This window comes from Microplitis mediator, chromosome 2 (genome assembly GCF_029852145.1).
Source record: "Microplitis mediator isolate UGA2020A chromosome 2, iyMicMedi2.1, whole genome shotgun sequence".
NCBI lineage: Eukaryota > Metazoa > Arthropoda > Insecta > Hymenoptera > Braconidae > Microplitis > Microplitis mediator.
In genome coordinates, this window is record NC_079970.1 from 11,904,380 (window position 1) to 11,917,969 (window position 13,590).

A 13,590-nucleotide genomic window follows, 5' to 3' on the forward strand; every position below is an offset into this window, starting at 1 on the left:
ACAAGATGGCTCGTTAAGTTGCTTCGATATTTTTTGGTCGCTTGCTATCGCACATGTAACCAAAAAATATTTTTTGATCCGATGATGACGTCACTATTAGAACGATTAGGTATCTTTTTTACCAGCTGTATCTTACCGAATATTTTTAGCTGCCGGCTATAGGCGCTAAATGTCGTAGATTTCACGTGTCTGTCACAAAAAATAAAATATAGCCTCAAAATGACACATCCTAGTGTGCACACACGGAAGAACTGATACTTCTTTGGCTTATATCATTGAATACAAATAATGTATTATTTTCAAATAATCTAGTATATAACGAACACATTTATTAGTGTTTTAATCATTATTTTTATTCTAAGCTGTATACTTGAAAATTATTCAGATGGACGAAATATCAGAGAAAAATCATCAATTTTTTTAGCGGAAAAAAATTTAAAAAAATTTTACTTTCCTTCAAATTTTTCAAACAGTGTGTTTTTATAGTCACTCTATACATTCAAAACTTTGCTGGTAATTTATGGTTTTTTGGCCATTAACTTATCGATAACCATACTTTTACAGTAATCACTGTCTTTCTGCTAAATGAACAACTTCATTAAACTTTTCTTTGCCAACAAAAAGTGGAAAAAATTATATGAACTTTCGAAGCATTATACATTCTCGTTGATGAGAGTTTATTCTGTAACGAACATTTCTCTTGACTTTATTTAAAATAAAAATAAACGATAAAAGAAATTCATGTGTTTCTTTCGAATTTTCAACAATAATTTTTTCATTCTTACATCATTTCAGAAGATAGGTCGATTGAAATAAATACATTCGACTTATTTTTTTTAAATTGAATGTCTACAGTAATCTAGGAATCATCATAAGTATATTATATTGCATAGATATTGACCACTTGAATGGATGTTATTTTGAAAATTCTGGAATCCTGATATGGGAATAAAAAAATAATTATTGAATCTCCAAAAAAAGTGAGAATCATCAATTTCGTATAAAAATATGCGAATTTTTATAATCAACAATTAAGTCATGCAATTTCCAACATTAAGTCCTCGAACTATGCAATTTATGTAAAGTAAATCCAAAAAGGACAATATTGACTTATATCGAAAAATTTCTTTTGCAATGGTTTTGTAGGAGTATTCTGCGCTCAAAAATAAAGAAAATAAATTTGGCTCAAACTATCAAGTATAAAAAAGTATAAAACTATATGATAGTTTGGGGTGGTCCCCAAAGTATCAGTCCTCAAACTATCGGTTACATATAAGCTAATATTGAGCCAGTCCTCAAAATATCGAAAAGTCCTCAAAATATGCGTTTAGTAGTAGCATTGTCCTCAAACTATTCGTTTAACGTATATATACATATATTCTATTATTTATCTATCTAGAACCCTTAGATAGTTAAGTGGACTCTTAGAGACTTCCACTTTCTTGGACGCCTTCCAGCATCAATAAATCCCTTTGGATCGGCAGTGACGTCGTTGGTTTCCCTTTCGGTAATCGAAGTGGTACCGCGAAGAGGTCGACGTTTGCTTGCCCGGCCCATATTGGCCACTTTTAGGCCATGCCACCGTTAGCTATCGATAATTAATTAATTAATGTAACGTGGACCTAAGTCCGCTTCCGCCAACCGGAAGCCGAGGCCTCGCCCTTTTGGGCATACTCGCGTTGCGTAATCCCATCTTCTACCCAGACGACACTCTCAGTTGAAACCAAGAGTGGACATTGACCGGGGGTATAATCAAAAATCCCCATTGCGTGTGGTATCTAACCACAGCCACCACGAGTCCTACCTCACTCGGCCCCCCATTCCTGTCATCCCAGGAAATAAAGAGACTCTGACCGAAATGAGGCTTGGAAATGGGGTCCCCATGGTACCAGACTTCAGCTCTGGTGAACTGCTTGCGTAGTTTAGTGATGGGACGCAAGTTCTCCCCATACCCTATGTAAAGGGTCACTCCACTTGTTTCTTTCGGGTTCCCACAAGCAATTATCCGCTTGTTTCTTTCACCCCCTCTAAGATTTTCTACTTTCCCCAAGCCATGTAGCACACTAATTATTCAAGCCAAATTAAAGTTGGGCGGATTGGGGGACGTTAGCTATCGATAGCAAATTTACGGGCTTTGTTTCCAGGTAATTATTTTCTAAGTATATAATATCTGCACAGTTATAATTATTGCCTCTGTTATGACCGCCGCTTAATTTTTAATTATTTATCCCGGATTACTCCCTTTGGTGGCGATAGTAATTTCGGGCAAGCGGATTGGAGGGTGCTGACAACAATAAAGAATACGAGGAAGAATTTATCTTCCTATAATTTATTATTTATAATGGATCTTTTCGAAAATTAAGAACCCAAACGTCTCCGAAGAGAATGGTACTCTTGTTTAAGCCAAAAGTATTCTAAGTATGATAGAATAATAGTTCTTTCACCTACCTTTCGATGTCAATTCTTCTAGTGCGGCAGCTACTATCCCTCCAGAACTAAACAGCTCACTCGACCTTCCTGTAGGGTTGGTAGAATGGGTGCGGCTGGGTTGGTAGGATGATATCTTATGTACTACTTTTGAATGAAAACCGCAAGGTCAGCGTGATGAACTTGATCTTTTATCAAGTATTTCAAATTACAACGTTTTTACTGAACGTCACTTGTTCACTCTAGTTTTTCACAACTTTATATTTAATTTATATTATAGGATTATTTATCCTTAACAGATATTTTTATAAGATTTTAATTTATATTTAATGCGTCCTTTTACACACCCGAAAAGTGGTTTTATGCGCAAATTAACTCGGCACGAGATGGAATCGCAAATTCACGTGATTTGCGTCACTGGTTCGATCGTGACGGATGGTTTTTTAAAGTCCGACAAATATTGTACTAGACGCACGATTACTACGGTTGCGTCAGATCGAATTTTAGACCAATATTTGAGGATTTTTAATATAAAATTTAAATCCCTTACTGACTTTTCAACGCCTAAGGCGGATTCCGGCAATCAGAGTACACGAAATTTCGACGTTCGAAATTTTGCGGACCGTGAGTTTTAAGAACCGACTAGCCCTAAGCTATGGGTGCTCAGGCTTTTTATAAACTCTGCTTGGCAATTAGATGGAGAATTTATAATTATCGTCATTGGTGGAAGGTGACGACAGTTTATTATTTATTTGTTAAACTTATTGCAGTTGTCTTCCCACTATTCTTTGCCGCATAAAACGGTGAAAAAGCTGACGCTGCGTTTTCGCGCGCTTTGCCAAGAGGAGCTCAGAAATTATTATTTCAAATAATTGTTAAAATAAAAAAAAAAATTATTTGGACATAACACCTGAAAAAACATTTAGGAAGACTGTAATCGTTGTGAAATAGAGTAAAAATTTCATTGGTCTAATAAACTTTTTGATGATTCAAGAAAAATCTTTGGCTCTATATAATTTTTATTTAATATAATATAATTTCGGTCTTCGTATATCTTTCCTTCAGCTAAGAATTTAACCTTTTCCACATGATGATGAAATCCAAAATAATCATGTCCGTACAATTAACGTTTTTTTTTTATTGCTTAGTTACAGTATTGTGTCCTCAAGATTTCACAGAGCTTGATTGTGAGTGAAGACGACTCAGAAATCTAACACTACCTTTTAGTTGTGAAGACAACGTTAGAGTGCATGAGTTTTGGTATCACATTTCTCGGATTACCAGCGGTGATGGGTCTAAAATGTTTCTTTTGCTGGCAACGTTCACTGAAATTTTTCTATGTTTGCCACACAGTAGTGCAAATGTAGAACGTTCATGATCATCTATAAATATAATGAAAACTCACGTCAGGAATCAATTTAATCCTAACACTTTGACAGGATCACTTTTTACCAAACATGACTTAGAAACTCCTTCCTTTGATGTGAAACTGGCTGATGACTATAAAAAATTATTGACAACAAATATGTATGTCTTTAAAAAAAAAGAAAAGACCAGTCATCTCGTAGAAAGAAGTGATTCTGATAATTGAGAGTATCTAGTCTACTTTGATTTAAATGAATAATTTATATTATCGCTTACTGTTGAAATAAGAGCTTATAATATCTTAATAAAATATTTTCATGGTAATTTTTGCGTAATTAACTAAATTATCGATAATTTTTAAAAAAATATGAGTCAAGTAATTTCCAAATGTTTCAGTAATAATACGTATGTTAATTTAGTGCACATTATTATTTCATGAAGGTGTGGAAACTGTTTCTATACAAGAAGAAAATATAAAAGTGTCATTCATTATTCTCCTATACTGTCTATATAAAATGTCATTTTTGCTTATTAATAGCAAATGCAACATGAGATTAATCGATTGCAAATTTAAATAGCTTTTAGATTATGTATCTAATTATATATGTATTAAATTTCAAAAAATTCTCGGAAAATAGACAGGTGATATAAACATTTGTAAAATTTTTACCGGTGATTAAATTATCACTCTTTACGTTTTAACAATTTCCGTTCTAGTCTGTTTAATTAGTTTTTACGATTATTAAAAAATTTCTGCCAAGTAGGTCTTCGTTTCTTCTCGATTTTTTTTCCGAATTTCTCATAAGTTGTTTTTTTTTTTTTTTTTTTTTTTTTGTTCTTTATTTTCCCTTTCGGGTTACAAACCGGACCTCCGTCCCGTGAATACAAAAAATTACACATATACTATTACATAAACTATCACATAACAAATTTAACACTTAAAACTACCGCCTTACATTTCCTTTCTTAACCTACTTTATTCCATTCCAATCCTTCACAATTCCTTACAGTCCTTACATTTCCTTTTCCATACATCCTTCCACTCCCAAGGTCAAAAGAGAAAAAGAAATTTTTCAAAAGAAAAAACTCTTTTGCCTCCAGCATTCCTCCTCTCCCTCTCACTCACTCCCTGACCTCCGTTTCCGCTGCTCCTTTTCTACATACCCTCCCCCCTCTCCACTCTCAATTTCTCTATCTCTATTAACCAATTTTCCCCTTGTCCTTCCTCTCCTAACACCTCATTCCTCATCTCCTGCCATCCTTTTTCCACCCCAAAACCTGAACAGACCTCCCATACATGTTCCCACGTTTCCTCCTCTAGACCACAAACCCTACATATCTTTTTCTCCTTCTTCTCCCAGTACATTCCCCCATTCATCCCATCCCCTAGCCTATACTTCGCTAATCTTCTCCACCTCTCCTCTTTCCAACCCTTCTTCAGATATCCCGGCACCCCTACCCCCTTTACATACTTATATTCTCGGTTTCCCCTCGCTTCCCTTATCTTTTCCCACCTTTCCTCCCACTCTCTTTTTCTATCCTCCACCATTATCATTTCCCCTCTCATTTCCCCCCTTTCCCACTTCCTCTCTACCTCCACCATATCCCACCCTCTTGTCTCGTAATATTCTCTTCTTTCCCCTTCCCACCCCCTACTCCTTTTCCCGCTCTTATTCTTTTTCTCATTTCTAATCTACATCTCCTCGCCAAAACTCCACCCTTTCCTTCTTCTATTCTTTTCTCATACCCCCACGCCCCCATCCCCGCTCTTACCGCTAGCCCATCTCTACTTAATTCCTCTCTAACCATATAACCCGGCACTCTCCTTGTAACCCCTAACACCCACCTTAGAAACCTTTCCTGTAACCTCTCCACCTCCTCTCTTTTCTTCCATCCCCACACCTCTACCCCGTAGCTCACCACCGACCATACTAATTTATCAAACAACCAAACCCTTCTACCCCAGTCATTTCCAAATTTCCTTTTGCCTATCCCCCATACCTGTCCTAACACACTCGCTCCTTTTTTCACTCTCTCTCTCACGTGCTCCTCCTGGTCCCCATTCGCTTTAATTACATACCCTAGGTACACATACTTTCTTACTTCCTCTATCTCTTCCCCCATCCATCTCCACTTTACCTTTCTATACCTTCCCCCACCCTTCCTACACCTCATAATTTTCGTCTTTCTCGTATTCACTTCCAAACCTTTCCCCGTTACGTACCTCTCAAGCGTTCTAATCATTCCTCTCATCTCATCTTCTTCCTTTGCCATCAACACCACATCATCCGCATATGCCAGCACATACACCTTTTCCCCTCCACCCAACTCTACTCCTCTCCATCTCCCCTTTTCCAACTCCTCATCCAAGTCCGACAAAAACATCACAAACAATAGTGGGCTCAGAGGGCACCCCTGTCTAACTCCCCTTTCCGTCCAAAACCTCTCCCCACCCTCTTTACCCACTCTAACTTTACTCACCGTTTCTCTCGGAACTGTCTCACACCTCCTGACTAACCCTTCCCTAACCCCTCTCTTTCTCATACATTCAAACAGTTTCCTTCTGTCCACCGAGTCAAAAGCTGCCTTCAAATCCACGAAAAGTAACATCATCTTCCCCTTATCCTTCCCTATTTCCCTATTCATCAAATAATTTAATACCTAGATGTTATCTACTGTTCCCATTCCCTTCCTAAACCCAGCCTGACTCGGTGGCAGCAGCCCTTCTCTTTCCACTTCCTCCCTCAATCTCTTTTCCAACACCCCCACATATACCTTATACGCCGTTTGCGTCAGCGTTACCCCCCTGTAATCCTCCACCTTACTTCCATCCCCTTTCTTTACTATGGGTATCACTACCCCTTCCTTCCATCCTTCCGGCCACCCTTCCCCCTTCCATACCTTTCTACATATCTCCCAAATCGCTATCGTTACCTCCTCTCCCCCATACTTCCATACCTCATTTGGTATTCCATCCTCCCCCATCGCTTTCTTTTCCCTCAGCCCTTTTACTACCTCCTTTATCTCTTGAAGTGCTATGTCTTCTTCCTCATCTTCTATGCTCTCCTCCTCCCCTCCCTCCACACCTGTTCTACTCTCTACCCCTCCTAACAACTCTCTGAAGTACCTATCCCATTCTTTCATCTCAATACTTTTATTCACTCCCTTCCTTCTCTTCCTTCCCTTATTTACTATCGCCCACACCTGTCCCTCCGTCCTTATTGCTTTAATCTCATCCTCCCATCTTATTCTCTCTGCCGCTTTTTTTCCTCACATAACCTTCTAAATCTTCTCTTCTCTTCCTTGTATTTCCCTACGTCCCCTTTCTTCTCCCTTACTTCCCTTAGACTTTCCCTTACCCTCATTTTTTCCACCTTGCACTCCTCATCCCACCATCCGTTCACGCTTCTTTTACACCTCGCCTTCTCTGTCTCCTCTATACCCTCCCGTACCTTCCCTCTTAACATCTCCCATTCATCTTCTACTTCCTTATCCCCCCCTTCCCAACCCCTGAGCTTTTCCCTAAACAACTCTATCCCGCTTTTCGTCCATACCCCTCGACTCACTCTGTCACCCCTTCCGCCTCTATCCCTAAAATTCCCCCCCCCTCCTCCCTTAATCCATACTACCACTGGTAAGTGGTCCGAGTCCACTTTCTCTAGTACTTCCATTCTGTCCACTCTTTCCTTCACCACTTCACTCACTACTATATAATCTATAACTGAACACCCCCTCTCCCCTATGAATGTCCAATGTCCCTCCTCGTCTCCCTTCACACACCCATTTAAAATTCCCCAGCCTCTTCCCCCTATGAGACTACACAATGTCTTCCCCTCCTTATTTTCTACCTTATCTTTGGACCTGCGTTCCACTCCCCTTCCTCCAACGTTTACTTCCCTTATGAACCCTCCTGCCTCCCCTGTTCTCGCATTAAAATCCCCTCCTATTATTACTTTCCTCTCCTCCCCTTCCCCTTCTATCCAATTCGCCATCAACTCTAGTTTTTCATCTATATCGCCATTTATATACACCCCCACTATCCACCACCATTCCTTCCCTAGTTTCACCTCCCTTTCCAACCATCCATTTTCCCCATTATTCTCCTGTCTTCCTAATTCTAATCCCTCCTTAACACCCAACACCATCCCTCCTTTCGCTCTCCCCCTTCCTTTGCTCTTTACCACGTCTTGCACCACCCACTTAAACCCTCTCTTATATTTTCCATTCACCTTCTCCCACCCTTTTCCATCTAACCACGTCTCAATCAACACTATCACATCCCATTCCTTCAAGCCCGTCCAAAACTCTTTATCCTTATTTTTCAGTCCTGCTACATTCCAAAACCCTATTTTATATACCCCTATCTCTCTCCCCCCTTTTTTACCATGTACTCCCTCCCCTTCTTTCCCTTCCTCCCGATCCCTTAACCTTATTCGTTTCCCTTCTTCTCTATCCACTCTTCCCCCACTTCATCCCAGATCTTTATCTCCCCATTCACCCACATTTTCATATATCCTACCTGTACCCTATTCCCCTTCAATCTCTCTTTCTGTGCTTCTCTTTCTATCTTCCACTTTGTCTTCCTCTCATCTACCGTTAGATCATCCTCTATTCTTTCTCGATCTCCTTTTAGCTTGCTTTTCGCTTTCATAATTTCCTTTTTCTTTTCTATTCCCACCAACTCCACCCACACCATTCCTCTCCCCTCTTTATCCACCCCCCCTACCCTTCTCATCTTTTCCCTTCCCCCCTCTACTCCCATTTTTTCCCATATTTTTTCTACTTCCCTTGCATATTCTTCCCCCTCTCCTACTCTAATTCCTTTGATAACTATATTTTTCCGTCTAGCCTCCCTTTCCCTCTTATCCATTTTAACTTCCAAACACCTAAGTCTCCTTTCCTCGATCCCATTTCCTCTACCCCCTCCTTCTTCATTATCTAATCCCTCCCCCCCCCCTCTGCGTTACTTGTAATTTCCTTTTTCCCTTTTTCCAAGCTTTCTACTTTTTTCTCCAACTCTTCTATTCTTTTTCCCATTTCCACCCCGTCCGCCTCCCACATCCTTCTCATTTCCTCCCTCTCCTTCCTCGCCTCTAATGCCAGCTCTTCCACCCTCGCCCCAATCTTTCCACACTCTGTCTTCATTATCCCCTCCAGCATTTTTATCATGTCCTCCATTTTTCCCTCTTTCCCCTCTTTCTCTGGTGTCCTCACTACTACCCTACTTCTTTTAAACACCTCTGCCTCCTCCAATTCTTTAGACAATCTATCTTCCCCTTCTTGTTCCCTCTCTTTTCTTTTCCCTCTGAGCACCGCTTCTACTAACTCACCTTCACTTCCCCTTCTCACTAATCTTACTCTCTTAATACACGGTCTCTTTATTGAGTCACCTTCATCACCCATACCACTACCTACTTTACTCACCTACTCGCTCTCTTTCTTATCCACTCCCACTACTTTGTTATCTAGCTTCTGCCTCTCCTTCCTACCTTACCTTCCTCCTTTGGTCTCTACCTTGCCCTCCTCAGTGTCTCTGCCTGTTACTTCCTATTCTATCTTTTACTCTTTCCCCTCGCCCCTTGCACTTTTTCCCTAACCTAACTTTCTTTACCTCCTGCTATATTTTCCTTACAAACCTCTACACCCACTCTAAACCCTTACACTTTTCATTAATCACTCCACTTCAAAAAATTTCCTCTTTCCCACCCTCTACCTCCTATCTTTCTTTAGCCCCTAATTCTATCCAAAAAACCCAGAACACTTAGCATCTACTCTGAACCTCACACACTCGCTTTGTCACCGGAAACGGAAGTCTTCTCATAAGTTGTTAGTTGTTTGATTCTTTCTATATCAAAAATTAACTAACAGATACCAGAAAAAAAAAAAATAATTATCTATGTTAAATATAAAAGAATTGTCTGCCTTTTCTTATTCGTCTGACTATTGCTTCAACATTTTTTAGCATGAAGTTTGTAACTAAATTTTTTTGGTATAATTATCTACTAATATTTTTCATTATTTCATTTGTTTTTACTAAAACTAATTCAATTTAAAAAAAAATAGTCAATTAATACTAAAATTTTTGTAGTACTCATTATCTCAGTACGTAGCTCGATTCGATATTATACTATCGCTTCACTGACAACAAGAATTTTAGAGGAAAAAAATAATTTTTTATCATTCATGCAATATAAGTGCTATCTTAGCGCACGCTCTTTTGTTCGCCAAATAGCTGTTTGCCTATTCAACTGTTTCCACGACATTTGTGTGCTTGTCGCACTCAAATTTACTTCTTGTCGTATGCAGATAATCGTTTAACCCACAAAAATGTTGCGGCAACAGTTGAATCAGCAAAAAGCTACTTGGAGAATAAAACAGCGAGCACTAAGATAGTACTTATATTGCATTAATGCTAAAAAAAACTGTGTTCAATTCGTGCGGTGTTGTCGATTACCCACTCGAGCGAATGATTGCACTCACTTCGTTCGTGCGCTCAACTTCGCTCTCGTGGGCAATCGACAGCTAACCGCACTAGTTGTACAATATACTATTTCTGAAAAATTGATCTATTCACAAAACCAAAAATTTTTCACCCTTAAGAACAGTCTGGAGATCTACTGATATTTTGGAATAGCATCTACGGAATTTTGCGGAAATTTTGACGCCAACCTACGGATTTGAAAAAATTCGATTTGGTAACACTGATGTATGGTTTGAATATTGCCAAAAATTTAAAAGTGGTTATTGATTGTGCCGAAAGGGGTATCGCTCTTATACAATCATTCAATCAACAATACCTGCTGCAAGCTGTCGAAGAGCATCGAGTTAATCTTCCGAATTCAAATAAATCAACTGTACTTAAATACCTTCATTAAAAAAATTAAATAAGTAAACATTAGTGTTAAAGCCATGATCATAGATTATTAGAAAAAATTTTCTTTGCTAAGAGCTGAAATTGAAACTGAGCTGAATCTAAAAAGTCATGTAACAAAACAAAAAAAAAGTAAATAACTCACAATAAATTCGATTTCTGTTCTGTACCTTACTTTGCATGATTTTTTCCTTGAGTCTGCAATTTTTTTTTCAATCATTTTGACACTATAATTTATGAATAAAATGACTTTAAAAATATGAAAACGGAATAAGTATGAAAATATTCTAACTTAGTTGCCACATTACTGGACGACTTGGATATGTCTGAAAATTCCGAACATATTTAAAAAGTCAGAAACTTTAATTTTGATTAATTTATGGCCACTATGTCTCATTGAGAATAATCATTCTTTTCATTTAATTTTTTAATTTCAATAATGCTCAATGTCAAAACTTCTTTATTATGCTATTTCGACTAAAGTCGAAAAAAAATTGCCACCCTAATATATATAAATATACATATACATACATATGTAAATTTTTCAACGAATGGTATTTTCTAACTCTACTTAACTAATTATAATAGATTGTGACAAAATTCCTCGAAAAATCGACCATGAGGACAAATACAATACCTAGATTTTTAAAAAAATCTACCTAAGAAATTGGAAGAGACCTATTTTGTGAAGCGTTAAATTTCCTATTTATTTATAATCCTTTTACAAAGATAATTACACTCAAAAATGTGGTTTACACCCTTCTTTTATAGCACAATGTTTTATTTTCTTATAAGATTTAAGATATCGATTTGAACTTTATGTATTTTATCATATGGATATGATTACACTCACAAATGTGAGTTAACACTTAACTAACACTCACAACCAATAACACTTTTCATTTATGTAAATTTTTATTCTTTTTCGTTTTATTATATTTTTCTTCGTGATGTGATTTTTTTTATAATTGCTGTATTAGAGCTAACTGACACTTTGATGTGTATGTATAGATATATAGCTGTATATATGTATATTTTAATATATTTCTCACTGTTATAACTATTTTCCGTTTGTTTTTTTATATGATTTATATATGGGGCATTCCACGCTAAATCGACCACTTCAAATTTGGAAAAAAAAATGAATTTAAATGGTAATCTTTGGAATAATTTGAATTTTGTTCGAAAAATCAAGTTTAAAAATAGAAGGACCTTCTGAATAATTTTTTTGTATTTTTATCTGAAAACTACATTCAAAAACGAAGAAAACAATAAAAAAAATTTTCCTTTGGTCCATTTTTTGACAGATGCTGGCAATTCAAAAAAATTCCTTCTACACTCATTGTTTTATGGTTAAAAGAATTTTTTTGAATTGCCAGCATCTGTCAAAAAATGGACCGAAGGAAAATTTTTAACTTCCCGCTAAGAAAATTGTAAATTTTCAAAAATTCGGGAAGTTATTGGTTTCGGTCCGATTTACGAAAATCGAATTTCCATCAGATGTCGACGTTTCGAGGTCCTAAGAAGCTATCCTGACTAATTTCACGATGATGTCCGAGTGTATGTATGTGTGTACGTACGTACGTACGTATGTATGTATGTAAATATTCATAACTCTTGAACGGATGAACCGATTTTAATCGTTGAGGTGTCATTCGACGCGGCTTGTTAATGTCTTGAGGCCGTAAAAATTTGAACTTAATCGGTAAAGTGCGTTCAGAGATATTTCAAAAATAAAATTTTTTCGAAAATGTTTTATTTGGATAACTTTTAATTTGCTCGATAGATTGATAACAAAATCTAATCAGCTCTAAAACTCTATAAGCCGCGTCGAATGCCACCGCAACCATCAAAATCGGTTCATTCGTTCAAGAGAAACCGTTGACGAAAGAATTCAAAAAAAATTTTTTCCTTGGTTTTTTTGAAATTTCTCAAAAACGGCTAAATAAATCAATTTCAAAATTTGATCAGCTTTAGAACTTGACAAAACGCGTCGATTGCCGCCTCATCCATCAAAATCGGTTAATTCGTTCGTGAGATATCGTGGGAGAAGGAAATGCTAAAAAATGGTTTTTTACAAAACAATGGCATACAAAAGTATTTGCGAGCTCGAAGAGCTCGAAAATGTATTCACAATAATGTTTTCGAGCTCAACGAGCTCGAAAACAGCGGGAAGTTTTGGGGCTGGCCCGCAGGGTCAACTGACAGACCGATTTTTTTTTTTGTTTTCTTCGTTTTTGAATGTATTTTTTAGATAAAAATACAAAAAAATTATTCAGAAGGTCCTTCTATTTTTAAACTTGATTTTTCGAACAAAATTCAAATTATTTTAAAGATTACCATTTAAATTTATTGTTTTTATTTTTTTTCCCAAATTTGAAAGTTTTCTGAGCACTCTCAAAAATTTTGAGCATGGTGTTATGAGAAATAAGGCTAGTTGTAAAAAAATTTATTTTTCAATTGGGAAAAAAAATATAAACCGAAAAAACATCTGTTATGTGCGGATTTAATTAATTAATAATAATTAATTATTGGAAATGGTCTCGTGGGCCTCAAGTGGGAGGCACCGGGCAAACAGGGTGATTTTTCTAGAGGATTAGCTCTAGGTTTTATTTTTATTGTGAGAACTCGAACGATAAACCCCGCGGGGGCCTCTCTGTGTATTCGATGCAGAATTTGGATTTTATATTAAAGAATTTGGTAACTTCACCTACCTTTCGTTGTTCGCTGCTTACTTGTAAGTTGGTCTTTGTAGCCTTTGGACTGCAAACTCCTAGGTACGACTTCTATTGGTCCCTGATCGAAAGATGAATTGGCTCAGGAAAAAGGGATGCGGTTCTTAAGGGGGTATTCTGGTTTAGAAATTCGAAAAAATCGATTTTTTTTGCATATTTTCATAGTATAACCCTTCATGAAAATGTCCCTAA

General features: G+C 37.2%; 2 protein-coding genes and 1 long non-coding RNA gene across 15 annotated transcripts in view; 2 read left to right on the forward strand and 1 right to left on the reverse strand.

Annotated features, from left to right (window-relative positions):
• Positions 1 to 4,207, forward strand: part of LOC130663035 (uncharacterized) — a 31,426-nt gene extending 27,219 nt beyond the window's left edge. The window contains exon 3 of the long non-coding RNA XR_008989148.1: positions 3,576 to 4,207. This is a non-coding gene — a long non-coding RNA (uncharacterized LOC130663035). The remainder of the gene's footprint in view (positions 1 to 3,575) is intronic.
• LOC130663030 (uncharacterized) overlaps positions 1 to 13,590 on the reverse strand; it is a 275,606-nt gene that overhangs the window by 126,428 nt on the left and 135,588 nt on the right. Inside the window, exon 9 of one of the 12 annotated variants that reach the window (XR_008989146.1) lies at positions 3,793 to 3,809. The exons of the other annotated variants lie outside the window; for them this stretch is intronic. The gene's annotated coding sequence lies outside the window, so the exon portion shown is untranslated. Of the gene's footprint in view, positions 1 to 3,792; positions 3,810 to 13,590 lie in introns of those variants that run through there. 12 annotated transcript variants of the gene reach the window in all.
• The window catches only part of LOC130663028 (dual specificity protein kinase splB-like), a 528,032-nt gene that overhangs the window by 104,283 nt on the left and 410,159 nt on the right, over positions 1 to 13,590 (forward strand). The gene's annotated exons all lie outside the window — the stretch shown is intronic.